This window comes from Bos javanicus, chromosome 24 (genome assembly GCF_032452875.1).
Source record: "Bos javanicus breed banteng chromosome 24, ARS-OSU_banteng_1.0, whole genome shotgun sequence".
Classification (NCBI taxonomy): Eukaryota; Metazoa; Chordata; class Mammalia; order Artiodactyla; family Bovidae; genus Bos; species Bos javanicus.
The window spans coordinates 39,370,414-39,397,962 of NC_083891.1; the positions used below are offsets into that span (position 1 = coordinate 39,370,414).

Genomic DNA, 27,549 nt, shown 5'->3' on the forward strand with positions numbered 1-27,549 from the left:
CATTTGGGGAGCAAATAAGTTTATTTGTTCCGTCAATGAAATGTGAAACTGAAGCCTTATAAGCTGCAAAAGTACTGGATGGTCTCTGGCAAAAAGAGGCAGAATGTTTTTTAAAAGATTAAACACACCCAAACTTAAGGAAAATGTGTACTCTGTGACGGGACGGTGCTGTGTGCAACCACGTTGTCGGGGGGAATGTGTCCCTGTACCTGTGATGCTGTTGTGTTTGTCTGGTGCCTCCATGCATGTAGGGGCAGGATCTGGAGAGGGTGGAACCACCTGCACTCTTGCAGGAAGAGTTGAGGGGAAGAATTCAGAGGACGGTCCAGGAAGTCGAGGGCGTGGGAATGGGGAGAGGGGGCTGGGTAAGACCTGAGGGAAGGGTGGTGAGAAGCCTCCTCAATGCAGATGGTGGACAAAGAATGGCCAAAAGGGTATTTAAGGATAGGAGCATACACTGTGGGATGCTCTGTCATTTGACATATGTGGAGTGCGTGACCTTTCCTCTTGATCCTCCACCTTCAATAGGGCTGGCTTTGTCTAGCGGTGTGTGTGTGTGAGTGTTGAGTCAGAAGCTGAATTTTTCATCCGTTTACCGAGTGAAAAAGTGGCCACGAGAACAGGAATTCAAGGTTAACTTCCATCAAGAGATTAGCCTGGTCTGATGTGGTTCCTAAGAGTTTAGGAAGCCACAGTGACCTCTGAGTTATGACCCCTTTAAAGCTTCCAGGGGTTTGTGGGTGGGAAAAAGCAGTGAAGGGCTCATTTTAGTGCCTCCTTGTAATGAAAGCTGTGGGTGCTTCACCGATTGTAACTTTTAACTGGAAAGCTGGAGTTTTTTTCTTATTGTTTACAAATCTTTATTTGTGAGAGTTGGACCATAAAGAAGGCTGAGTGCCAAAGAATAGATGCTTTCAAATTGGTACCGGAGAAGATTCTCAAAAGTCCCTTGGATTGCAAGGAGATCAAACCAGTTAATTCTAAAGGAAATCAACCCTGAATATTTGTTGGAAGGACTGATGCTGAAGCTGCAGCTCCAATGCTTTGGCCACCTGATGCAAATAGTCGACTCATTGGAAAAGACCCTGATGCTGGGAAAGATTGAAGGCAGGAGGAGAAGGGGACGACAGAGGATGAGATGGTTGAATGGCATCACCAACTTGACAGACATGAGCTTGAGCAAGCTCCAGGAGATAGTGAAGGACAGGGAAGCCTGGTGTACTTCAGTCCATGGGGTCACAAAAAGTTGAAACGACACTTAGTGACTGAACAACAACAACAACATTTAGAGGACAGAGTCCCATGCTGCACACCACCACTGGAACACTTTTCATTCTCTGTTTAGTAGATTCCTACCAAGGCACATGTTTGGGGATAATAGAAACATAAATTGAGTTTCATTGAAGAAAACTCCCTAAGGTGCAGTGTTCTCGCCTGGAGAATTCCACAGACAGGATCCTGGCAGACTACAGTCCATGGGGCGCAAAGAGCTGAACATGACTGAAGTGACTTAGCACGCATGATAGGGTAATGGTTTCACAAACATTCGAAAAGTAAGAGTAAGTGCCTCGAAGAGAAACATTGGTCTTCCAAGAAGCCATCAGAATTGTTGATGCTGTGCCAGACTCAGCGTGGTATAAGAGGCAGCCACCACAGATATGACGTCACTGTTATTTCGAATTCAATGCAGTTTATTCCACACAGCACATTTTTAAGAGGGGAAAAATAATTTTGAAATGATCTAGTTAAAGATTCTTCCCTGTGGCAGCACCTGAAAATATTAGAACTCAGGCAGATAACAGTGAGAGAGGGACTCCTTTCGGGCTCTAGTCTGAATTTCTATTTTGCAAGTTATTGTGGTTCTTTATTAAGCTAGGCTGTTGGCTTGAGGCTCCTAATATCTCCAGTTCTCAGTGACTTTATTTCATATACATTTCATATATTTTAAATGTGCCCCTTGAACACATTATTATGAAATGCTATATGAGAATGTCAATCTCCAAGTAAAAAGAAAAGAAGGTTTCAGTTCTGTGTCTGGGAAGATGACTCAGTGACTTGGAGAGAAATCTACTGCTGCGCAAACAAATATAGTCCTGAAAGAACTGGCTGCAGTTCTATCTCCTTTCCTCTAGGAAGAAATCCTTCTATGTCCTTTAGGATCCAATGACAATTATAGGAGTCTGTGCAAGGGTCTGAAAATAGGCAGAAATATGCATCTGGCACGTTAGCGATGGTCCTATATGGAGAATGAAGCTTGCGTGTCAGTTGGAGTTTGAAATGAGTCATCATCATCTATCAACAGTGAAAATTAGAGAATGCTGTTGCTTTATCAAACCTGACAGTCCAACTTTCTGGAAATAGGCAGCTAGCAAGATAGCACATAAGTGATGATGGGAAACTTCTTCAAGAGGAAGGGAGAGTGGGGACTTCCCTGGCAGTCCAGTGGCTAATACTTTGCCTTCCAGCGCAGGGGGTGAGGGTTCAGTCCCTGGTCGGGGAGCTGAGATCCCCCATACCTCCTGGCTAAAAAGCCAAAACATAAAGCAGAAGCAATATTGTAACACATTCAATAAAGATTTTAAAAGTGGTCCACATCAAAAAAGTCTTTTAAAAATTGGTCAAAAATTTAAAAAAAAAAAAGAGGAAGAGAAAGGAGATAGTGATGACATTCCCTTGGTTCCTCCGTCCCACCTAGGGCTTCCCTGGTGGCTCAAATGGTAAAGAACCTGCCTTTAATACAGGAGAGAGACCTGGGTTATCTTCTGGACTTGATCCCTGGGTCCAGAAGATCTTTTGGAGAAGGCAGTGGCAACCCACTCCAGTATTCTTACCTAGAGAATCCCATGGACAGAGGAGCCTGGCAGGCTACAGTGCATTGGGTCGCAAAGAGTCCGACACGACTGAGTGACTAACACACCACACACACCCCCACCCCTCTCCTTCTCTCACGTCAGTCTTCCCCTGTGTGTATGTGCTTAGTCACATCTGACTCTTTGCGAGCATGGACTGTAGCCTGCCAGGCTCCTCTCTGCCCATGGGATTCCCAGGCAAGAATACTGGAGTGGGTTGCCGTTCTCTCCTCCAGGGGATCTTCCTGACCCAGGGATTGAGCCTGAGTCTCCTATGTCTCCTACATTGCAGGTAGATTCTTTACTGCTGACCCATTAGGGAAGCCCTCCCTTCCCCTAGTTAGTTCCATTTTCCCTGATTAATTGGACGCCCCCCACCCCGCCCCCCGAGACCCTCCATGCCATACACACATTTAACTTTAACTCAGCTTAAGAAATCCCCAGCCAGGGAATGTCTAAAGCTCTCTTCAGGTTGAAACGGTCTCTGTCCAGCACTCATGTAGTTATGGTTATGACCCATGATGGCAGAGAATGTGAAACTCCTTCCAGACCAGTAGCCGATCTCCACTGGAGCCAGGTGATGTGTTCCACGAGACAGATCCGCACATCAGATGGCATGTGTCACCACTGAGTCACACCAACAGCTTGTCTGTGGTTTGTAAAGGACAACGCTGATAGTCAGCAGGCTTGGAATGGACCCTCTTGCCGGCTTCATCACCCTCACTATCACCACTTGGGACCCCACGCTTCTTTCCTATCAAAGATTTCCGAGACTCCCTAAAAGGGACCACTGCTCCTGTGGAGAATGAAGCCTGCATGTTTGTTGGAGTTTGAAACCTGCCATCATTATCTATCAGTTTTGAACATTAAAGTATGTTGCTGCTTTATCAAACCTGACAGTGCAATAAAAGTGAAAAAAAGAAGCAAGTTATTTGCGTTGCTGGAGCATGGTTTTTACTTTTTTACATTTGGAGTATGGTTAACATTGTCCATGTAGTTTATTTCCAAGAAGTCTGCAGCAAATTAATGCTTCTGGGCTTCAGATTTATAAGGATAGTTTGTATGTATTGAAAATCTACCTTATGTCAGATACACAGCTTGACATTCATTATGTGCTCTGCTGTGCTAAGTCACTTCAGTTGCGTCCAGCTCTTTGCGACCCTTTGGACTGTAGCCCACCAGGCTCCTCTGCCCATAGGATTCTCCTGGCAAGAATACTGGAGTGGGTTGTCATTTCCTTTTCCAGGGGATCTTCCCAACCCAGGGATGGAACCTGCATCTCTAAAGTCTCTTGCATTGGCAAGCAAGGCTCTTGACTGCTAGCGCCACCTGGGAAAGCGACATTGACTATGCTTGATCTTAAAGGATCGTTGCCTCCTTTCTAAGGATTGGTATGTTACCTTTACTTTACAGATGAGGAAACTGCAGCTCAGGGATGCTGGGTCAGGCCTATGGTGAACACTCACACAGGTGGTTTAGCTTCATAAGCTAGTCTTTCCACTACATGATGTTTCCCTCTTTATAAGAGAAAGAATGCTGATGAAAAACCGTGGGATAGTCATTTGCCACCAGTCAGAGGGCAAATGGGGGTCATATTTTATTTTGCTGTAGATAAAGAATTGGCTTAATAGGAAATCAAAAGCATTGGAAAATATTTGCTCCTCCAGATGGAAACATGTTACGGTTTTATTTAATAGTTTTATGAGCAATTTGGATCAGAAAGTACACAGTGAGATCTCTGAAATTAAAGATGGAAGTGAAATGTCAAACTGACAGGGATAAACCGTAGTACGATCTTGGGAGATTTCATGAGTGGGTAGAGAAATAAAAAATGAGCTCTAGCGTGGGTGAGTTAAAGCAGTATATTCAGGGGAAATAATATAAACTTGGCTTATGATACCTCTTGGTTTCAATATAAGAAAAGAAGCTTAGAATCAATATAAAATATTATAAATACGTATTTCATATTTTAAAAAAGAGGTTTTTGATTAGTTATTTTTTCACTTTCATTAGGGCTTCTCAGGTGGCTCAGTGGTGAAGAACCTACCTGCTAATGCAGGACACATAAGAGATGTGGGTTCGATTCCTGGGTCAGGAAGATCCCCCGGAGGAGGGCATGGCAACCCCCTCCAGTATGCTTGCCTGGAGGATCCCATGGACAGAGGAGCCTGGTGGGCTACAGTCCATGTGGTCTCAAAAAGTCAGAGCATGCACACACACACAAATAAAACTGGCACTGCACACTCACGCACACACAAATAGAATTTTAAAAGAGAAAATAGTTGACACCGGGAAGTTGCAACATCCTGCTCTGTAAAATTTCCCCCAAAGTAAAATATATGTAATTTCCAGTAGTACAGCATATTTCACATCATGAAATTCTTTGGGCTTCATTGAAAGAGAGAGGTTCTCTATATACATTCACAGCAATTATTTTGGAATCTAGTCTTTGTTTTCAGATTCCTGGGGAATATTGTTCTTAAGATTTAGGAAAAGAAGATCAGTTGATCGGAATGAAGAGGAGCCCTTTGGGGGCCCACATCTGTTTCTCTCCTCTCTGTAGTTTCAGGCAGTAGATGGGGGTGGGCGGAGAGAAGGGGGGCTTTGGGGATGGAGAGCAGGTGTGCAGGTGCGTGCCTGCTCACACACTTACACCACTTGGAACGAGGAGATTGCTTTAAACAAACTGCAGTGATTTACAACAAGCTCTTAGTTGTCTGAAGCTTGTTCACCATTTTGCGGGTCACCAGGCACACGCATGTCAGCACAACTTAGCTGGGCCCTGGGGGAACCGGGCACAGAAGAGCATTCCAATGTTCTAACGGCGTGTCAGATGCAAAAGGATGTGGCGGGGCAGATGAGAAATCTTCAGATGATTGACCTAAGTGCAGATGCTGGCACATGCCTCACTCTATGCTCATCAGAATAAAACCTCCTGCCTCGAAGGAGCCAGTGACCGACCTGTAAGGTCTTAACCATGCGTAATTGCGCTGTTCTGGCTCTCCTAGTATTCATGTTAGCCCGGTGCGGTAATGAAATTTGAGACGTCTTTGCAACCCCTAATACTGTATGAAAGGATGCTTTGTCAGCTGGCTGAATGGCCTGGTGTGTGTATTCATATATTTTTTTCTTTCTGTAATGCTTTGAAAATAGCTCTTGGTGCCTTGTGTAACTTTTCTGAACTCAGTCTCATGTTTCTGAAAGAAAACACACACACACACACAAAACCCCCACCTTCCCCCTGTAGTTTGTAGACCTGCTCGTTGGTCATCCCCGTGGGGACAGCCTCAGACTCGGTGGGCCCTGGAGCTGACTTGTACTGGATCCAAGAGCTCATGTTGCCTGTTTTCTTTCTAGTTCTATACTCAGCGGTGCCATGTGGGCAGCTTGAGATCTGCCACTGAGAGTCCTTACACCATGGGAATTGGCACATGGTGCAGACCAGGCCTTTTATTTTTTCTCCTGAAGTCAGTTGTTAAAGACTTACCAGCATCCATCCGCTCAGGGTCCTCTTAGACCGCAGTTCATTTCCCCTAAGATAACCTTCCAAAGCTTGAGGTAGGGTCCTCTTAGAGACTGTTCTGCTTGGAAGTTTGCCTGGAAAGTCATGCCAGCAATCGCACCCAGTGGCTTCTAGGCAGTTCTGTTTCTCTTAGCATAAGACTGAGTACGAAGTGTTTCTTTCCAAAGCTAATAGGAACATGGTTCAGTTCAGTTCAGTCGCTCAGTCGTGTCTGACTCTTTGCGACCCCATGAACTGCAGCACGCCAGGCCTCCCTGTCCATCACCAACTCCCGGAGTTCACTCAGACTCACGTCCATCGAGTCGGTGATGCCATCCAGCCATCTCACCCTCTCTCGTCCCCTTCTCCTCCTGCTCCCAATCCCTCCCAGCATCAGAGTCTTTTCCAATGAGTCAACTCTTCCCATGAGGTGGCCAAAGTATTGGAGTTTCAACTTTAGCATCAGTCCTTCCAAAGAGCACCCAGGACTGATCTTTAGAATGGACTGGTTGGATCTTCTTGCAGTCCACAACATGGTTATGCCTCACCAAATAGAGTATCTTTTAAAAAAATTCCAACCAAAATGTGTCCTTTTGCTGACATCCTTGATTCTCTTCTGTTGTAAAATATTGGCTCCTCATTGTCATTTCAGAATAATTGTAATAAATATAAATAAAATAATTGGCAAACATGCTTTTCCTATCAATCAAGCAATGAAATATTTAATGGGTATTTCTCATATGTAAGGGGCTTCCCTGGTAGCTCAGATGGTAAAGAATCTGTCTGCTGTGCAGGAGACTCAGGTTTGATCCCTGAGATGGGAAGATCCCCTGGCAAAGGGAATGGCTTACCCACTCCAGGATTCTTCCCTGGAGAATTCCATGGACAGAGAAGCCTGGCAGGCTACAGTCCAGGGGTCACAAAGAGTTGGACACGACTGAGCTACTAACACTTTTAACTTTTCCCTTTCTCATATGTAAGACACTGATAGCCTATATGCTAGATACAGAGGATAATTATGTGGCCTCAGTTATCCTCTCAGGAAGTATGGATACATAATTTAGAGTGAGACAAGACACACACATGTGAAAATTATGTAAGAGAAGTTCCACAACACGTATAATTTGAATGTATCCAGTAAGTCTTCATCTTAAGGTCAGTCTCAGTACATTGTCACATCAACACATGCACAAATACACACACACACACACACACACACACACACACACAGGGTCCCGTTGAAGATTCTTATAAAAAGTTTGGATGCCAGAAGACAAAGGTGGGAATTGCATCTTACATTATAAAGTGAAGATTTCTAAAAATCTTCTTTGAATATTTTTCCTCTTTCCCCAAAAATGACCCCTAGAGATCCATCTATGTCTTCTCCTCCCCTTCCTTCTCTGCTTTTCTTTTTCTCCTCCTCCCAGGCCACACAACTGGCACTAGTGGTAAAGAGCCCGCCTGCCAGTGCAGGAGACATAGAGACCTGGGTTTGATCCCTGGGTTGGGAAGATCCCCTGGAGGAGGGCATGGCAGCGCACTCCAGTATTCTTGCCTGGAGAATCCCACGGACAGAGGAGCCTGGTGGGCTGCAGTCCATGGGGTTGCACGCAGTCGGACATGACCTTGCGACTGAGCACATAGCCAGGCCATGTGCAGATTGTATGCTCCCATCTCTCCAGGTATTCTTGAGAATTTGGCAAAACAAGGATCTTTGGGGGAACCTCCTTCTCCCTCCTTAGAAGGCAAAAGAGGAAAAGAGTATAGATTTCATATGACTTCATGGGTTTCTGCCACAAATGAGATAATTCAACAAGTATCATAGGGAATATTTGAAGTCAGAGGTAACAAGCTGGGAGTTTTAAATTCAGAGGCAGATAAAAAGAGAAAAGGGTCATTTTAGGCAGTGGGAAAGCTTTAAGAAGGAGAGTGTGGTAGGTGACTAGAAGGTCTCAAAGAGGAGTGTGGTCACTGGCCCTATGGGGTCAATATTCTAGGTGTGAGCAAGTGACCGTCTCTTGCTTTTATCTTATCATTTGCTTTCACTTCTTCAAAGTGATCCTGAATCCACTATTCTTTTTTTTTTCCTTTCCCCGAAGAGGAGGGGTCACCTGTGCTTCACATAGACTAGAAGCATAGGCGGCCCTGTAACGGACAGACGGAAATCTGTCTGTGAAAGACAAACAGACTTCAGGACATTGCCAGGTTGGTACAGAAGTAGGTTCATGCTTCAGATCTTTGGAGATTAACCAGGGCTCCAAGCGCTCATGGACTGAGTGGAAGAGTTTCTCCAAATAGCGTTGGGATCGCAGTGTCTTCTCCTTTACTGTGCCCAGTTTTACAAACAAACCTCAGGAACTGGCCGGGCAGTGGTGCCACCAGCCTGTTCAGGTCACAAAATGTCAGCTACCAAATTCAATGGTACTTTTCTTTGTTTAGAGTCAATCGACTAGAAAACATTTTAGATCGGTTTTTGCTCTTCTTGTCCATGCAGACTCCAGTGACTTTGGGGTAAAGAGGGAACTTGGCCGTGAACTCTGTTGTCAGCAAGTTTGCAGGGTTCCGGGCTTGAGGATTTTCAGCCTCCTCCTTCCAGCCTGGTTGATTCATTATGGAATCTCACTCCACAGTTATGAGTCATTGAAAAGTGAAAGTATTAGTCGCCCTTTGCAACCCCATGGGTTGTAGCCCACCAGGCTCCTCTGTCCATGGGATCCTCTAGGCAAGAATACTGGAGTGGGTTGCCACTTACTCTTTCAGAGAATCTTCCCGACCCAGGAATCAAGCCCATGTCTCTTGCCAGATTCTTTACAGCCTGAGCCCACCAGGGAAGCCCTGTGAGTCATTATGAGGACCCAACGTTACCTTGGTGAATCTCACACCTTCCTGTGTCTTTGTGATGATAGAGTTGTGAGCCTGGGACCTAGGGAGTCTGAGGCATTATGGAATTTCTCTATGCACTCGTTAAATTCACAGCTACCTGATTTCCTTCATTTTCAGGCCTGAACATCTGTAATAATCTAAATAGCCTTTTTCCTGCTAACAATCAGCTCAGAAGCACTCTCACTTTCTGACAGCATCAAAGACACTTGAGTCATTGAACCGCATCTCACCAGGGCGTCAGGGATGGTTGGCTTATCTGGATTCTGGATGCTTTTTCCATCTGCAGCAGTGGCTCCTTCCGACCACATGACCTTGAGTGAGTTGTTTAACACCCTCCTGAACCTGAGTTTTATCACCTTCTGATCGAACTAAGGTCACATCACGCATCTTCCCAGGCTCTTCTGAACATCCAGATTAGCTAATACCGAAGACATCACTTGGAAGCCAGAAAGCTCCCTCCAGTGTATTAATAACTTAGATCCTCCCGGCTGATGAGAATAGTAAGACCACAGTGAATCACATGTGGCCCCAGGAGCTGGCTTTCAAGGTCAATTCTCAGGTATCTTTTGTAGCATTTAAAAATGAGTGACATGCAAAAGCATTAGGGGTTTTCTTAACAAGGTTATTCATTTTCTCCGAGCTTCTCTCATGTTGCCCCCAAATTCAAGTAGTATTGTCAACATGGCACATTATTATGGTTTCTTTGACATAGATAAATTTGGGGGAAAAAACAGTGGTAAAAAATTTCACATACAATTAACAGTCTGCTTTCTGAAGAGGATTGTCTGCTCAACTGTAGGGGTTTTGGTTTTTCTGTTTGGGCCATGGAAACATTGCCTTCAAATAAATATCGAGCAGTTATTCATAGGGGGCGTCCCATGTGGCTCAGTGGTAAAAAATCCGCCTGCCAATGCTGGAGCCACAGGAGATACAGGTTCGATCCCTGGGTCAGGAAGATCTCCTGGAGAAGGAAATGGCAACTCACTCCAGTATTCTTGCCTGGAGAATCCCACGGACAGAGGAGCCTGGCGGTCTACAGTCCATGGGGTCCCAAAGAGTTGGACACGGCTGAGTGACTAAACAACAACAAAGCCAGTCTCCCCATCTGCAGGATGAAGGTAGGAGAAGAACTTCCAGGCAGGGTTGCTGTGAGAATTAAGGAAGTTGAGGAAGGAAAAGTGAAAGTGCCACTATGCTATTATTGTCGTTGCTGTTACTGTAAGCAGCAGCAGCTGCAGCTTATACTAGGCTAATTCTCCTTCCTAAGAGCCTCCATGGAAGGAAGATGGTCCTGTGAACTCCAAGAGGTCACAGCTCTGGTCTCCAGCAGCTCTGGGCATTCACGCAGTCAGGACTTTTCCCCAGGGCTTCATCCCACGCCCAAGGTAGGCAGTGGCTCAGCTCCACGCATAGGCTCTGGAGCGGAAGTCTCTGCTATTTTTGTTTTTTTTTTAAGGGACAGAGCAACCGGCTGCTGGGTTGCCCTCAGACCTCAGTTCATTGATGACACTGGGCTCTGAGCAGGAGCTGGAGGCTGAGCCCAGGAGTTCAGTGTTCCCAGGGAAGGAACTTGGCCAGCTCTCCATCTGCAGAAGGGAAGGGGGGTGGGGTGTGCGGGGAGCGGGGATGGGGAGCTGGGTTCTCCCCACCTTTGGACCCGTGGCCCTTGGCTTCATGGGCCCTCACCTGGCCAGTGTGCACTCCAGCCTGCCCTGCTGTGGACACATAACTTTGAACAAGTGTTTCCTAAGGGACAAGGTGACATTGTCTTTTCTTCCCTTCCCATCCTGGGAGCTGGGCAGAGGGCTGGACGCAGGGAGAACAGCATGGTTCCCATACCTGCCTTGGAGCTCAAGGACCCTGAAGGAACTGAATGGAAGGGAAAGCAGGAGTTATTGCCTCTTTCATTTACTCTTTAAAAAATATGAAAAGACCCCTGAACCCATGGTCTGGATGACACCAGCCACATGACTGCTTCCTTTTGTCATGGAAATATGTTGCATAAAAGACTGTTTCCTGGATTGGCACCTTGAGGCTGTCCATCTCCAGCAGCAGAGAACTGCTGTCGTTCCTAGAAATAGGAAGCCCCGGCCCGGGAGGAGGTGGAGTCAAGTCTGCCTGACTTTGCTTTTCTGAGGGTGACTGTGTCAAGTTCTTGGCTCTGTGGCAGAAGTGATGGCTCAGCCAGTGCTGCCCAGTAGAACTTTCTGCAGTGATGCAAGTGGTCTGGGATCCGTGCTGAGCCCATGGCGGCTGCCAGCCCTGTGGCTAGTGAGAAGCTGAGTTGTTGGCTTGGGTTTTATTTTGAGGCATAATTAACATGGCTCAGCTGGTAAAGAATCTGCCTGCAATGTGGAAAACCTGGGTTTGATCCCTGGGTTGGGAAGATTCCCTGGAGAAGAGAAAGGCTATTCACTCCAGTATTCTGGCCTGGAGAATTCCATGGACTGTATAGTCAGTCCATGGGGTCGCAAAGAGTTGGACACGATGGAGTGACTTTCACTGACATGTCACATTATATTGGTTTCAGGTGTGAAAGTGTTAGTTGCTCAGTTGTGTCCAGCTCTTTGTGAGCCCATGGACGGTAGCCCACCAGGCTCCTCTATCTATGAGATTCTCCAGGCCAGAATACTGGAGTGAGTAGCCATTCCCTTTTCCAGGGGATCTTCCCAATTCAGGGATCGAACCCAAGTCTCCTGCATTGGCAGGTACCTTTATTACCACTGAGCCACTTGGGGAGCCCCTGTTATACGGATATATGATAAAATCTCAGCTGGGATAATGATAAATATGAGAAAATGATATTTTTCTTTAAAGTTGACAGTCTTTTAAAGAAAAAGGTAACTGAAAAAATTTATTTAAAGTGATTTTACCAAGTTTTATCTTTCCTCAGTCTCAATATGTCTCTCTCTATATATATATAGTGTATATAATTCTTAGCTATGTCATTAAATAATAGGTCATTATAATAGATGATACTTTGTGGAATCATCTCAAATTAAAATTTGTTGTTATAAAAGCATTGGTCATGTAATTAGAGAAAAATATGAGGCATCGATATTTCAATTGAGGATACAAAGTTATTACTATTTTCAGACAATGTAGTTGTTTACACAGAAAGTACAAAAGAATCAATTGGGTGAAATTCTGAAACCACAGATGGTAATTCAGCTAGGTGGACTGATTTAAAAATTAATATCCACATTCAGCAGCATTTCAATAAACAGGCAGTATTTAGCTATAAAATGTAATGAGGCAATCTACCTCATTTATAAGAGTGTAAAAAAAAAAAAAAGAACATCTAGAATGAACTTAATAAGAAATGTGTACACCTATATATTTTAAAAACTGTAATATTTTCTTGAAGGACATAAAAATGTAATTGAATAAATAGAAAGACCTATTTTTTTTCTTAATACTGTAAACAGATCAATTTACCTGAAATTAATCTGGACATGGAACAATAGACTGGTTCCAAATCTGGAAAGGAGTACGTCAAGGCTGTATATTGTCACCCTACTTATTTAACTTATATGCAGAATACATCATGAGAAATGCTGGGCTGGAGGAAGCACAAGCTGGAATCAAGATTGCTGGGACAAACACCAATAACCTCAGATATGAAGATGACACCACCCTTATGGCAGAAATTGAAGAAGAACTAAAGAGCCTCTTGATGAAAGTGAAAGAGGAGAGTGAAAAAGTTGGCTTAAAACTCAACTTTCAGAAAACTAAGATCCCGGCATCTGGTCCCATCACTTCATGGCAAATAGATGGGGAAAATGGAAACAGTGAGAAACTATTTTTGGGGACCCCAAAATCACTGCAGATGGTGACTTCAGCCATGAAATTAAAAGACACTTGCACCTTGGAAGAAAAGTTATGACAGCATATTAAAAAGTAGAGACATTACTTTGCCAACAAAAGCCCATCTAATCAAAGCTGTGATTTTTCCAGTAGTCATGTGTGGATGTGAGAATTGGATTATAAAGAAAACTGAGTGCCGAAGAATTGATGCTTTTGAACTGTGGTGTTGGAGAAGACTCTTGAGAGTACCTTGGACAGCAAGGAGATCCAACCAGTCCATCCTAAAGGAAATCAGTCCTGAGTATTCATTGGAAGGACTGATGATGAAGCTGAAACTCCAATACTTTGGCCACCTGGTGAGAAGAACTGACTCATTGGGAAAGACCCTAATGCTGGGAAAGATTGAAGGCAGGAGGAGAAAGGGATGACAGAGGATTAAATGGTTGAATGGCATTGCCAACTCAATGGACATGAGTTTGAGCAAGCTCTGGGAGTTGGTGATGGATGGGGAAGCCTGGTGTGCTGCAGTCCAGGGGGCTGCAAAGAATTGGACACGACTTAGTGGCTGAACTGAACTGAACTGAACTAATCCATAAATCCAAAGTAATCTTCATCAAAATACCATCAGTAACTTTTATAACTTGGAAACCTATTATTAAAGTTATTTGGAAATGTAAACTTGTGGAAACTATATATCAGTGGATTCCCCAATATGCAACAAGAGTTTTGGGGAAGGAGGTATTAATAATGTTTATCTATAGACAGCAGAAGTGAGAGGTAAGGCATTGATCCAGTGCCTCAGTTTTTATTTCATAACCATCTATGCTATTGAAATTTTTAGTAGGCGCATGTGTCACTTATATGATTAAGGTGGTAATTGTGTATTTTAAAAGGACATTTTCCATGATGTAGAGTGGTGATACTAACCCTTACTGCTCATGGGAATCAGACAGGGAGCTTTAACGTCAAAGCTCAGATCTCACCTCCAGATTTGAGTTCAGTTGGTCTGGGGTAGGGGACCAGGCATCTGTATTTTTAAATTTTTATGTATCATTATTTGTGATATTTTATTTGTTTATTTATTTGGCTCTGTTGGGTCTTAGATGAGGCACTTGAGCTTCTCTCTAGTTGTGGTGAGCAGGCTTAGTTGCTCTGAGGCATGTGGGATCTTAATTCCCTGACCAGGGATCAAACCCATGTCCCCAGCATTGGAAGGTGCGTTCTTAACCACTGGACCACCAGGGAAGTCCCTGTATTTTTTTTAGAAAGCTCCCAGTGACTCCCCTGTACAGCCAGGGCATAGGGTTGCTGCTTTGGTGGCCCACAGCGGTGTCATGCCAACTGTGGTCACAACCCATGGTCATGAGACCAATTTAATGGGTTCAGTTCAGTTCATTTCAGTTGCTCAGTCATGTCTGACTCTTCGTGACCCCATGGACTGCAGCACACCAGGCCTCCCTGTCCATCGCCAACTCCCAGAGTTTACCCAAACTCATGCCCATTGAGTTGGTGATGCCATCCAACCATCTCATCCTCTTTTGTACCCTTCTCCTCCCACCTTCAATCTTTCCCAGCATCAGGGTCTTTTCCAATGAGTTAGTTCTTCGCATCAGGTGGCCAAAGTATTGGAGTTTCAGCTTCAGCATCAGTCCTTCCAATGAATATTCAGGACTGGTTTCCTTGAGAATGGACTGGTTGGGTCTCCTTGCAGTCCAAGGGACTCTCAAGCGTCTTCTCCAACACCACAGTTCAAAAGTATCAATTCTTCAGCGTTCAGCTTTCTTTATAAAAGTCCATCTCTCACATCCATACATGACTACTGGAGAAACCATAGTCTTGACTAGAAGGACCTTTGTTGACAAAGTAATCTCTTTGCTTTTTAATATGCTGTCTAGGTTGGTCATAACTTTCCTTCCAAGGAATAAGCATCTTTTAATTTCATGGCTGCAATCACCATCTGCAGTGATTTTGGAGCCCCCCAAAATAAAAGTCAGCCACTGTTTCCACTGTTTGCCCATCTATTTGCCATGAAGTGATGGGACTGGATGCCATGATCTTAGTTTCCTGAATGTTGAGCTTTAAGCCAACTTTTTCACTCTCCTCTTTCACTTTCATCAAGAAACTCTTTAGTTCCTCTTCACTTTCTGCCATAAGGGTCGTGTCATCTGCATATCTCAGGTTATTGGTATTTCTCCAGACAATCTTGATTCCAGCTTGTGCTTCTTCCAGCCCAGTGTTTCTTATGATGTATTCTGCATATAAGTTAAATAAGTAGGGTGACAATATACAGCCTTGACGTACTCCTTTTCCTATTTGGAACCAGTCTGTTGTTCCATGTCCACTTCTAACTGTTGCTTTCTGATCTGCATGATTACTGGAAAAATCATAGCTTTGACTAGATGGACTTTTGTTGGCAAAGTAATATCTACTTTTTAATATGCTGTCTAGGTTGGTCATAATTTTTCTTCCAAGGTGCAAGTGTCTTTTAATTTCATGGCGGCAGTCACCATCTGCAATGATTTTGGGGTCCCCAAAAATAAAGTTTCTCACTGTTTCCATTGTTTCCCCATCTATTTGCCATGAAGTGATGGGACCGGATGTCATAATCTTAGTTTTCTGAATGTTGAGTTTTAAGCCAACTTTTTTACTCTCCTCTTTCACTTTCATCAAGAGGCTCAGTGGGTTGGGATCAACAATTAAAAAAAAAAACTGCTATTGACAGAAATGTGTGTGTGTGTGTGTTTACACACTGGGTTGTGATCTAAAGCATCTCTTTCTGTGGAATGAAATTTTAAAAATTCAGAAAGCCACTGCCTCATGTGACTCAAACACTTCAGACCTTCTAAAACACTGTATCAGAGTTGGTGTGAACTAATATTAAAGGCTTTCCACAGCCTAAAAATTATATTCTAATTCTGGCTTTTGTTCATTTATTCAGTCATTCATTGATGATAGTCCAAAGATAAAAAATTCCATATGTAACACTGGTGCTTATATGATGAACACAGTGTCTGACTTAAGTAGATGTTAAAAAAAATATGATAATGAAAGAATGAATGAAATTATTCATTAAATTATAATAAATTATTAAGTAATGCTTTGCCTCATCTTCCCAGTTATTTTTTTATAAACTTGTTTCTCTTCTCCCTTCTAACCACATGCTCCTAAATGATTTTTTCTGGATAGAATAAACCAAGAATACTTGGGCAGACATCCCAAGTTCAACGTGAAGGCTGAGGTGGGACTTTGCTCTTTGCTGACACACTCACCCAAGTGAGGATAGCGCTTGGCTTGCATTGGACCACCCTCACCACACAGACCATGGTCACATCCATCTTATCACAATCAAAGCTTGGATCTGTGGGCAGGACATAGATATTCATAAAAGACGGAACCAGGAAGAATTTGGCTGAAATGGATGTGCTTTATTCAAAACAAGTTGTGTCTTCTGAAGGTGAGGTCTTCGGGAGAACATTCCAATTCTCTATACAACTGAGAAAGGTATCATGTGACCACAGTCTCAGCCCTGAGCAAGGTGCTGCAAGAAATATGAGACAGTATCAGAGTTGCTTTAACCAGGAGATGCCAATTGTAAGTGAGAAGGAAATTCGGGTTGGGCAGAAACCAAATGAAATGCACCGAACAAGAAAGTCTGTAGATAGAACAGCGAGACACATGGGACAGGAACTGTAGGAAGCACAAGAGAAGTGCTCAGTAACATCCTGAAGCCTGAAAACTGATTCTAATTTGCCTAAGGCCTCTTCATTAGGAGCTTGTGTTGTGTAATATTTTATAAACCATTAGTGAGATGACAGTCTCCAGGAATTCTTTTCCAGGATGGCAGGCCTCCCTTGCTCATTCCAGGAGTCAGTGCATCACTCCATGACTCGATGGATTTCTGGGCTGTTCCACATTGTGCCTCCCAGGTCACACTATTTTGAGGGTTGACAGGGAGGAGGTTGAATAGATCTACATCATGGTTAACTTTTAGCAGAAATGAATCACAGGTCAGAGTGACATCAGCTGGCTTCTCAATGACTATCCAGAGATACTGAAGGGAAGGCCTTTCTAGAAGCAAACAGCTAAGAAGGTACATGGGACAAAGATTAGAAAAAAGCAGAATTAATAGTAGAAGTGAAACTTGAACATTTCAAAGTTAATCTATGAAAACAGACCAGAAGCAGGGAGGATTTAATCCCCAAAAGAGAAGACTGAGGAGTGATCTCATTAGAATCTTCAAAAATACATGAAAAATGATTTTATAGGGACTGGAGAACTAGCTCTTTTAAATCTTAAGCTGAACTTTGAATCATTGAGGCTCCTTCTGAAAAACTGCATCTTTGTTTCTACTTTACTTAATATTTCTCAAATGCCTCTTCCTTACCGTCCAGTTGTTAAATATTAAATTCAATTGACCTGTGTATGTAGGGCTCTGGGTAAGCCCTGAGAGGTGTGGAGGATTTTATAGGAGTCATCTTTATTTCCAAAGAGGTCTCGAGTGAGGCTATGCAGCATATTAGATACTTGCTTTACTAGGGAGTTTTGGGAAGGAGATACTGAAGGAGAAAGTAGTCACATGACCCAATTGTTCTGTTCCATGGTTCTGTGTTCCATTCATCTATTACTCTATTTTCAGATTCTCATTGAAGTCTAGAAAGTCATGAAGTTGCTGCTGAGGATGGGTGTGTGTGATGGTTTCCTGTCTCCGAAGAAATGGAAATGGGGCTAAACAGGTTTGTGGAATCAAATACCTGTTACCAGTATAATACCAGTAAAAAATGGATTTTGAAACTTTGAGCTTGAGCTTTTGAAATCAGCAAGCTCTTTATTGTTTTCTCTTGAAGACAGATATTTCCAATGTCTTCCCAGAATGTAGACAGGATCTTGAAATAAGTTTCTATAACCTAAGTTGACTGAGAGTGCTCCCAAGTTCCAAAGGACTCTTCAAGTGTCCAACAGCTACCCAGATGTGGAAAAACTGGTCTTTCCCCCACAAAGTTCATGATTCCAACTCAGATCTTAACACACAGTTTCAGACTTTTCAGGTTAAGAGAACTTGCCTAGAATGAAATAAATCACTAAATATTGCTTTTCCTAAAATGGCACATCCTTTAAGCCTAATCAGTTTTCAAATTAACATGCACCCAAGTGATTAATTTGATAAACGGGGACACTGAAAACAGCTGTGACACACGACCTACTCTTGGAATGTTGTGTTGGCATCCATAGAAGGTCAAGTCCTTCCACCTTCTTATTAGACCCATTTCATCAAGAATTATTATCCTTTTATTTCAGCATTGCACTCGACAATCACATTATTAACCTTTAGCTTCCCCCTGGGAGGAAATTAATTGGTTGGATAATTTTTTTGGGGGGGAGTGGCAGAACTACTGAGCATAGCAATATGAAAACATATTCACATTTTAAATGCTTCTGTATGCATAATAAATACTAGAACACCACTGAGCTGAAATTAATGAGTCTGTATTTGAAGCATGGCTGTATTTAAAATTACCTGCTTGATGACAATTTTACTTAATCACATTACAAGTATCTCTGATTACTTCTTGTTAATTGCTACTTCCATTCTGGAGGGAAAAAGGTCCAGAAATTTCCAGGTAACAGATTACTTAATTGCTAACATCAACCTGGCACTCAAAATAACATTCCCTCCCTTGACCCAGCCAGTCAGCAATGTGTGTGGGCGATGGCACCTCTGGTGGAAACTTGTTTTAGATCCTGTGGGGACATATGAGGGCATGTCTGCTGTTTACTACAGCAGAAGAAGAAGAAAGGCCTAGGCAGAAAAACAGAAACACCTGGGTCTGTGCAGATGTGTGTTGTTGTGGATGCCACGTGGACCTGGGTGCCAGGGGCCTCCATCCACTGGTGCTGCCTGATAGCATGTCCGTGAGATCCGTGGACCAGCAAGGTACCATTTCCATTACACGAGACCCTAGACCTTTCTCCTTTTCTTCCCTCCTATTCATATTTTTATGCTTATGGTTTCTTGTCTGTCTCCACCCACTTGAATTTAAAGCCCACAAAAGGAGAGATTTTTATTTATTTGTCTGCAGATACATTCCCAGTGCTCATTACACTTGGCACATCATGGTGTGCGTGCTCAGTCGCTCAAGTCACATCTGACTTTGTGACTACATGGACTGTAGCCCACCAGCCTCCTCTGTCCATGGAATTTCCCAGGCAAGAATACTGGAGTGGATTGCCCTTTCTTCCTCCAGAGGATCTTCCCAACCCAGGCACATGGTGGGCTCCCAATAAATAGTTGTTGAATGAATGAATGCAGTAATTTCCACAGTGGATGAAGATAAGGGCCTCTCTGTTCAGGTGCATTTGTTGATTCATTTAAAGAAAATTTCTGAATCAATGTTGATGCAATTCTGGGATATTTCCTTCTATTCTTTGACTTCATTTTCAAAAGCATAGCCGTAAAACTTTCTAGAAACCCAGAAGGACAACCTCAAATTTCAAACTGATAAGGCTAGAGAAAAACAGATCTATTCTTAAGGAGAGAAATGAAAAGGAAAAAAAAGAGTAAGCTGATTATTCTGGAGGAAAACTTGACAAACTCATTGAAAAAAGTGAAAGAAAAATATTCAGTCACTAACACCAAGGAAGCTGTCTGAGTGCACTTCCTTTTGTAAAAGAACTATTTATTTAATTGGCTGCACTGGGTCTTCGTTGAAACATGTGGACTTTTAGTTGGGGCATGCAGGATCTAGCTCCCTGACTAGGGATCGAACCAGGGCTTCCTGCATTGGGGAATGTGGAGTCTTGGCCACTGGACCACCAGGGAAGTCCCAAGCTTCCTTTGGTAAAATATGTTTTGACTGGCTTGACTCTCTTTGTTGGAGAGGCCAGGCCAAATGAAATTCGAATTGCTTCTTGTTGGACAAAGAAAACCTGGGCTGCTCTCTGAAGCACAGTGTTTGCAAGCATCTTCAGAGCAAATCCTGAACCAGTTTATAGAAAAACAACCACATTAGTGGAAGCACACGCCACTCACACCTGATCCTTCTCACCACAAGCTGGTGAAGCTACTCACGCATCTTTGGGAACCAGATCCTATAAACATGCTTCCTATTTCTTTCTTTATTTTTTTAAATGAAACTAGTATTGGCCAGTAGTTCTTGAGTTTTTTCCTACTAAAAGACCCTTGAGGACCCAGCATTTCATGTAAAACATTGACTCCTGCATGTCCATTAGGCCCCGTGTGTTTAACACAGTTGCTATCAGTTGCAGTTCAAGGATGGTGAAAAAGCCATCGTGGGAACATTCTTTTAAAAAAAATTTTTTTTTAAGAATTTTAAACTAAAAACATTTTCTAAGAATTTTAGATTCAAATTTTTCTGAATTTGACCTGGGATTTCTTACTACTTTGTATACATCACGAATCGATTTGCCTTGATGCTGGATTCCGCAATCAAAGGGAACAAGATCTGATTTCAAGCTGAAGTAAATGGGGAAATAGATGGGTGGTGCCTGTAGGCAAAATTGCACAGAACAACTCAGCCTGACTCCCAGAACCACTCAGCCTGACTCCCAGAACCATTTGGAGAAAAACTCTTACTATTTTAAACTCAGTCTCATTTCTCCAACCTTTGACTTTGCCTTTCCTTTTAAGTGGTGGTTTTGGCTTGTTCTTTTTTAACCCCATATCCCTTTTCCCTGAATTTTCTCCATCTCTGTGTCACTCCTGCAACTGCCATCAGCAGACAGTGATCCGATGCAGCAGCTTTGCCCCTAATAGTTCTGAGGTCCTGAGGGAGGGACAGCCCAAGGTGTCCACATGGCATCTGCATGCCCGCCGCCCCCTGCACCCATCACCAAGTTTCACTGCTGCCTTTAAGGACCTCCTGGTGTATCCCAGCCTTAGCCTGGGTACCTGGGCTTTCGGCGGGAGTGGCTGGGCTGTGTTTATTGATCACCAGATTCAACATCTGTCATCTGCCTGAAAGGATACATGAGGCAAAGACTTGAATGTGCAGGCAAGCTCCCCGAGGAATTGAAGTGTGAGCACCAGCTCACCAACTGGCTCATCAATGGTCACTTGTTGGATTGTTTTTTAATTACTCTATTTAGCTCTGCTGGGTCTTGGTTGCTGCACCGGCTTTCTTTCGTTGTGATGAGTGGGGGCCATTCTCCAGTTGCAGTGTGTGGGCCTCTCACTGGGATGGCTTCTCTTGTTGCAGAACATGGGCTCTAGACAGCACAGGCTTCAGTCGTTGTGGCACACAGCCTTAGCTCCTTTGAGGCATGTGGAATCTTCCCAGACCAGGGATTAAACCTGTGTCCCCTGCATTAGCAGGCAGATTCTTTAAAAAAAAAACAAAAACACAACTTTTTGTTTTGTGTTGGTGTATAGCCGATTAACAATGTTGTGACAATTTCAGGTGAACAGCAAATGGACTCAGCCATACTTGTACATGTACCCACTCTCCCCAGACTCCCCTCCCATCCAGGCTGCCACATAACATTGATCAGTTCCCTGTGCTATGCAGTAGGTCCTTGTTGGTTTAGCTATTCTATAATAAATACAGCAGTGTGTATATGTCCATCCGCAGATCCCTCTCTCTTCCCCTCATCCTTCCCCCTGGCAACCAGAAGTTCGTTCTCTATGAGTCTGTTTCAGTTTTGTAAGTAAGTTCACTTGTATTATTTCTTTTTAGATTCCACATGTAAGGGATGTCATATGATATTTCTCCTTCTCTGTCTGACTTACTTCACTCAGTATGACAATCTCAAGGTCATCCATATTGGTCAGGCAGATTCTTATCCACTGGACTACCAGGGAAGCCCACTTGTTTAATTCTTGAACTCTGTTTAATCAGTTTTAACTCTGTCTTCCCAGCAGTATATTAAGGAGCTGGGCTGTGCTAGCTTCCTGCCACAGCTAGAAACTGAAGGGCAGAGAGAGATAGAGTATAGAGCAGTATGTATTTTTGAAGAAAGACTTCCTGTGAATATATTATTCATTAATATGTTTATTCATAAGGAGAATATATTTATAAGGATTCTGAATATTCAAAAATCTATTAACAAATAGATTCTTCATGAATATATTTACAAGGAGAGATCAGTTTTTAAGAAGAATGTATTTATAAGAAAATATATTCATGACGAATATATTCTTGAATATTAAGAATGTATTCATAGGAACACTTTGTATTCAAGAATACATTTTTATGCCCCAGGAGTTGGAAAGACAAACTGAATATTCTTCAAAATGATATGGAGCAAAGTGTAATGCAATCAAAACACAGTATTTCAAAAGGAACGAATGAGTGTGGAAGTTGGTCACGTGCTGGGTGTTTGAGAAACGTTTCCAGAGCAGGTACCTGGTTAGATACAGGACTCAGGATTCAAGCCTGGGTCCGGCTCCAAAGCCTGAGTACTTTTCCCTCTATGTCCCTGCTTCCAGCCCTCACCCAACAGATGGAGATTCCACAGACCAAGGTGATTCAACCAAGGAATCCCAGGGATATCTGAGACTCAACGTCAGCCAGGGGAGGCAGTCTCAGCTCAGAGCCCTGTCCTAAATAGGAGTCAATTTCCTACACTGTCACTTTTTTTTTTTAAACTTAAAGAACTTGCCTGAAATGCAGAAGACCCAGGTTCAGTCCCTGGGTCCGGAAGATTCCCCTTGTGAAAGGGATGGCTACCCACTCCAGTATTCTTGCCTGGAAAATCCCATGGACAGAGGAGCCTGGTGGGCTATAGCAGTCCAAGGGATTGCAAAGAGTTGGACACGACTGAGTGACTAACACTTTCACTTTTTCACTTCATAGCCGGTTAACAATGTTGTGATAGTTTCAGGTGAACAGCAAAGGGATTTACATGTATCCACTCTCCCCCAAACTCCCCTCCCATCCAAGCTGCCACATAACATTGAGCAGAGTTCCATGTGCTATATACAGTGGGTTCTTGTTGGTGATCCATTTTAAATATAGCAGAGTGTACATGTCCATCCCAAACTCCCTAACTATCCCTTCCCCCCATCCTTCCCCTCTGGGAACCATAATTTGTTTTCTATGCCTGTGAATGTATTTATTTTGAAAATAAGTTCATTTCTTTTTTTTTAATTAATACATCCATTATGTATTAACCAATTTTCTTTTTACATTTTTTATTTTGTATTGGGGCATAACTGATTAATGAACAATGTTGTGATAATTTCAGGTGAACAGCGAAGGGACTCAGCCATACATATACACGCATCCATTCTCCTGCAAACTCCGCTCCCATCCAGACTGCTAGATAACATTGAGCAGAGTTCCTTGGGTTATACGATAGGTCCTTGTTGGTTATCCATTTTAAATATAGTAGAAGATACATATCCATCCCAAACTCCTGGTTATACAAGGTTAGCATCTAATCCCAGAGGGAGGAAAGGGGTATATAGAGCTGATTAAGGGTAGGTTTTTCCTAGAATGTCTGCTGGTTGTTGAAATCGACAGAAATTTATTTTTGCAGAAGTTACCTCAAATTACAGATGTTTAAAGACCATGGTCCCAGAAGTGCCAGCCCCCTTAGGATTCTTGCTAATGATCTAATTTCCAGCATTGCAATATATGTGAGGGCTCCTTTGTGGAAACTTTCTAACATCCTAGAAGCCTGTATCTCCTGATGCCCTGGTGGCAGGTTTTTGCTTTGTCCTCGACTCACTCATGTTCCGGGTGGGACTCTGGAGGAGAAAAGGGGAGTGGGGGTGAGGCTGGTACCCAGGGTGGTGGAGGCCTTCACAGCATCTGGGTACTTCTGGATGCTGCCTGACAGCGAAGGGTGGTGAGGGCGGGGGTGGTTCCTGGCAGAGCAGAGGAGCTCACCTCCCAACACTCCAGTTCCAAGCCCTTCGGGAGACCACAGGGACAGGGGAGGGAGCTGGCTAGAGCTGGTTCTGGCGTGGTGGACTCATGTCCAGGACGATCCTAGGGTCTGCCCCGCCTGCTCCTGGGCCCCCGACATGAGCCACACTAAGAGTGGGCCCCTTGGGGTCAAACTTGATGCAAATTTGAGTATATATGTGGGAGATTCCTGCAGGATTGTTCAGAAAATGGATTGCGGTTGCTTTTCTGAGACCTATTTAATGGCTTCTGTTAGGTGTCCGGCAGCTTACACATGTGTTGCATTGGTTACATTCACGCATGCGTACATGCTCAAAACCAAATTTAAAACAGCTTGATTCAAGTTGAGCTTGGATCAGGTTCTTTCTGTCTGATCGTTCTGTCTTAGAGGGACACAAAGTTCAACCCTAATCTGGCTTGGAATTTTCTGTCCTGTTTTCAATCCTTCTGTGGAAATGACATGTACTAAATACACAAACTGCAAATCTCCTGTCTTCCATGGAACCTACATAAAAGCCATTTTGAGATGCTTTTAATTTAAAAACCTCTCAAATCATTAACACCGTCCCTGAGGAAACACACCTCGGGCGTTCAGTAAGGGCTGACTTCTCTGCTAGCTTGGGGTGCAGGGTTACTCTCTACGGTCCTTCAGGGGATGCGGGGAGCCAGGCTATGATATTCATGAAGGCAGTGAGGCAGGGGTTTTTATTTTATCTGTTTATTATCATTTAAAATATATTACAATTGTAATGAAGCAGAAGCAGGAATTTTAATTGTATGTGGCAGTTTAAAAAAGAAAAACCAAACAGAAAAAACGCACATCAACCAATAATACAGTAAAATGCCATGTAGGCAAAGTGAGACTCTAAAGAATGGAATCTAAGCACACCTCTGAGAGAAGAAGTTCTCTTTTCCTCGTTGACTTGAAGTTTGATAAACTCTCCAAGCAACTTTCTTAAACTCTAAGATTCTTAACTGAAGCAAATGGGTACCGTTGGATTGATTCTATTTATTTCTTTTCTCTCCCACCAACGAAAATAAAAAACAAACCGCATCCCTCCCCCAAACTCAACCAAAACAATGGCGCCTCCATTCCACGGGGCGTTGGTAGCTCTTACTGTTTGGTATAAGAAAGGAGGTGCTTGTCTTTCAAAACTGTGAGGCTGACTTTGCATAGCTTCAGTCTCAAATATAGTCACTTACACAAAACAAACACTTGCTCATAACAAAAGACTTATTTAAACGAGTACTAGACACCCAGCTCTAGACCTCTTCCCTTGATGAAGCCTCTGTCTGTAGACAGGCACCCAGGGCCCTGGTGAACACAGCTCCTCCTGACAGGCAGGTGGCCCGTGGGATGTCAGCCTCCCAGGTGGCCCCCAGAGTGGAAGCTGTGAGGATGTGGATGGGGGGCATTTGTGTCAGGACTTGGGTCCCTGGCAGTAAGGGCACCACAGGCAGAGAGTCCTCAGGAGGGTCCTCCCAGTTTCTGCCAAGTATCCTGCTGGTTGTTCTCATGGGATCCGGGCATGCTCCTGGAGACCCGGCGGCACAGCTGAGAAACGGTTCGTGGAACCTAGATAAAAATTAATGGATCATGAAAACGTGTGCTTATTATTGATCCGCAGTTTCCTGAGTAAAGCACACACATCTCACATGAAGTCATTAAAGCACCAGGCCTCTGCCTCTTAGACTCCCTGCACCCAGAGGGCAGATCACAGCCAAGCTCAGATGCTGAGCTGATGAAAACATTAACAGTGTGTGTCTGAAAACCGTGTTGCTCATATCCCACCCTAGAGAGTTTCATCCTTGCAAAATGAGAAGCAGCTTCTTGGACGGCAAGGGACCAGGATAAAGATGCATCCCGTGGGCTTCTTGAGTCTGTTCCTGTCACGCGTCAGAGCCACGGTGGTGACGGTCAGGGTCCTGTTGGGCCTGGGGGCTTCGGCATCGCTGGTGCTGGATCAGCCATCCAATCTTCCAAATGTAAAAGCCACGGCCTCTTTACAAGGTCCCGTTCATACTTGGGCACGACCATGGGAACACCGAAATCAAGTTCCTGTGGCTGAGGTTCCTGCTGAAAGAACAAGGCACGGCGGTGGCCATGGTCCCTCAGGTACAGCGTCCCCCCATGGCCTCCTGCCCTGAGACGGTGTCCTGCCTGGCGAGATCCTGGGAGCTCCTGAACACGAGGATGGAGTTGTAAACCTTCAGGGCTGGATCCAGCTCGATCTTCATCCACCTGGATACTGTCCGTCTGTTAGCAGCAGGAAGACTCTGCCATCGATGTGCTGTCAGTAAATAAATGCTCACAAATAAACACAGCCTGCTCCTCCAGTCTGTTTGCCCCCCTCCAACCCCCCCACTGCCAGGAGCCCCTGGGTGCTGAGCTGCGACCCAGACGCCATGGGTTCCCAGAGCTCAGGGGACCACGGAGCACAGTGGCATCTTAGTCCAACTGCTCTCGACAGTAGGTTCTCCCCAGAACCCTGAAGCTAAGTTACATTAAAAGGTGTTCATTCTGTTAAATGTGAACTCAGTGTACACAAATTAGGCTAAACTTCTACTATTACATTTAAAAATTTTTGGACTGAATTTGTATCAAGGGCCTTAACAATAACCTGCTTTCATATACCAAGTGAATCTCCAGGAATACTTCACATGAAGATGATGAGTGGTGAGGACATGCTGGTGTTATTTATGCAGTGAAATACTGCAAACAACTGGACATGCCAGGAACAGCAGAAGGAAAGAAATTACAGCGTCACCAAGGATGGGGGACAGGCAGTCACCAAAATTCACGTCTCAGTGTAATAGGTAATGACTTGGGAAACTTTCTGTGGGTTGTGAAGCGAGGGAACATGAGCTGATGACCTAGAAAGATTTGTTTTCATTTGTAAAATTAAATGTGTGTGATCACTGTAAACATACACAGAGTTGAAATATTTGAAGTCTTTACAGCAAATGTGAAGTGATCTTTGGCCAGATGTTTGGTTTGTGTTTTCTCCTTTAACCTTACTTAAAATGCTTTTTGTGACAAACACCATTATAAGCAGAAGTACATTCAAAATGAATGTGTTATTTATTAACTTTGAAAACACGTCGTGGTGGTCTGGAATGTCTTGGCTATCTTGAGACTGCGTGATGGCCAGTAGCCACTGTGCACGTTGTGTTTCCAGCTTCTAGAAGCCCCAGGATGGTTTCAGAGTTCGAATCTCAGGGACAGGCCCATAGCCACACCGGCTATTCACATGGGCAGGCCCAGGAGGAGTCCTGAGTCCAGAACCAAGAAGGCAGAATGGAGTTTGCTGTAACACCCGTCCAGGAACCCAGCCCTGTGGTTCTAACCCTTTTGGTTCACAACACAACCCCCCTGTCAGTGTCCCCCTGAGGAAGAAGAGATCCCCAAGGACCCCAGGTAGGGTGTTAGTTTTAAAAGCTTTCATGGGCTTCCCTGGTGGCTCAGATGGTAAAGAATCAGCTTGCCAATGCGGAAGACATAAGAGACACGGGTTCGATCCCTGGGTCAGGAAGATCCCCTGGAGGAGGGCATGGCAACCCACTCCAGTATTCTAGCCTGAAGAATCCCATGGACAGAGGAGCCTGGTGGGCTATAGTCCACAGGGTCACAAAGAGTCAGACA

At 43.9% G+C, this 27,549-nt stretch overlaps 1 long non-coding RNA gene across 1 annotated transcript in view; it reads left to right on the forward strand.

Annotated features, from left to right (window-relative positions):
- LOC133237631 (uncharacterized) overlaps window positions 1-26,976 on the forward strand; it is a 54,120-nt gene extending 27,144 nt beyond the window's left edge. The window contains exons 2-3 of the long non-coding RNA XR_009733280.1: window positions 17,678-17,774; window positions 25,704-26,976. This is a non-coding gene — a long non-coding RNA (uncharacterized LOC133237631). The remainder of the gene's footprint in view (window positions 1-17,677; window positions 17,775-25,703) is intronic.
- Window positions 26,977-27,549: the final 573 nt, after the last annotated feature.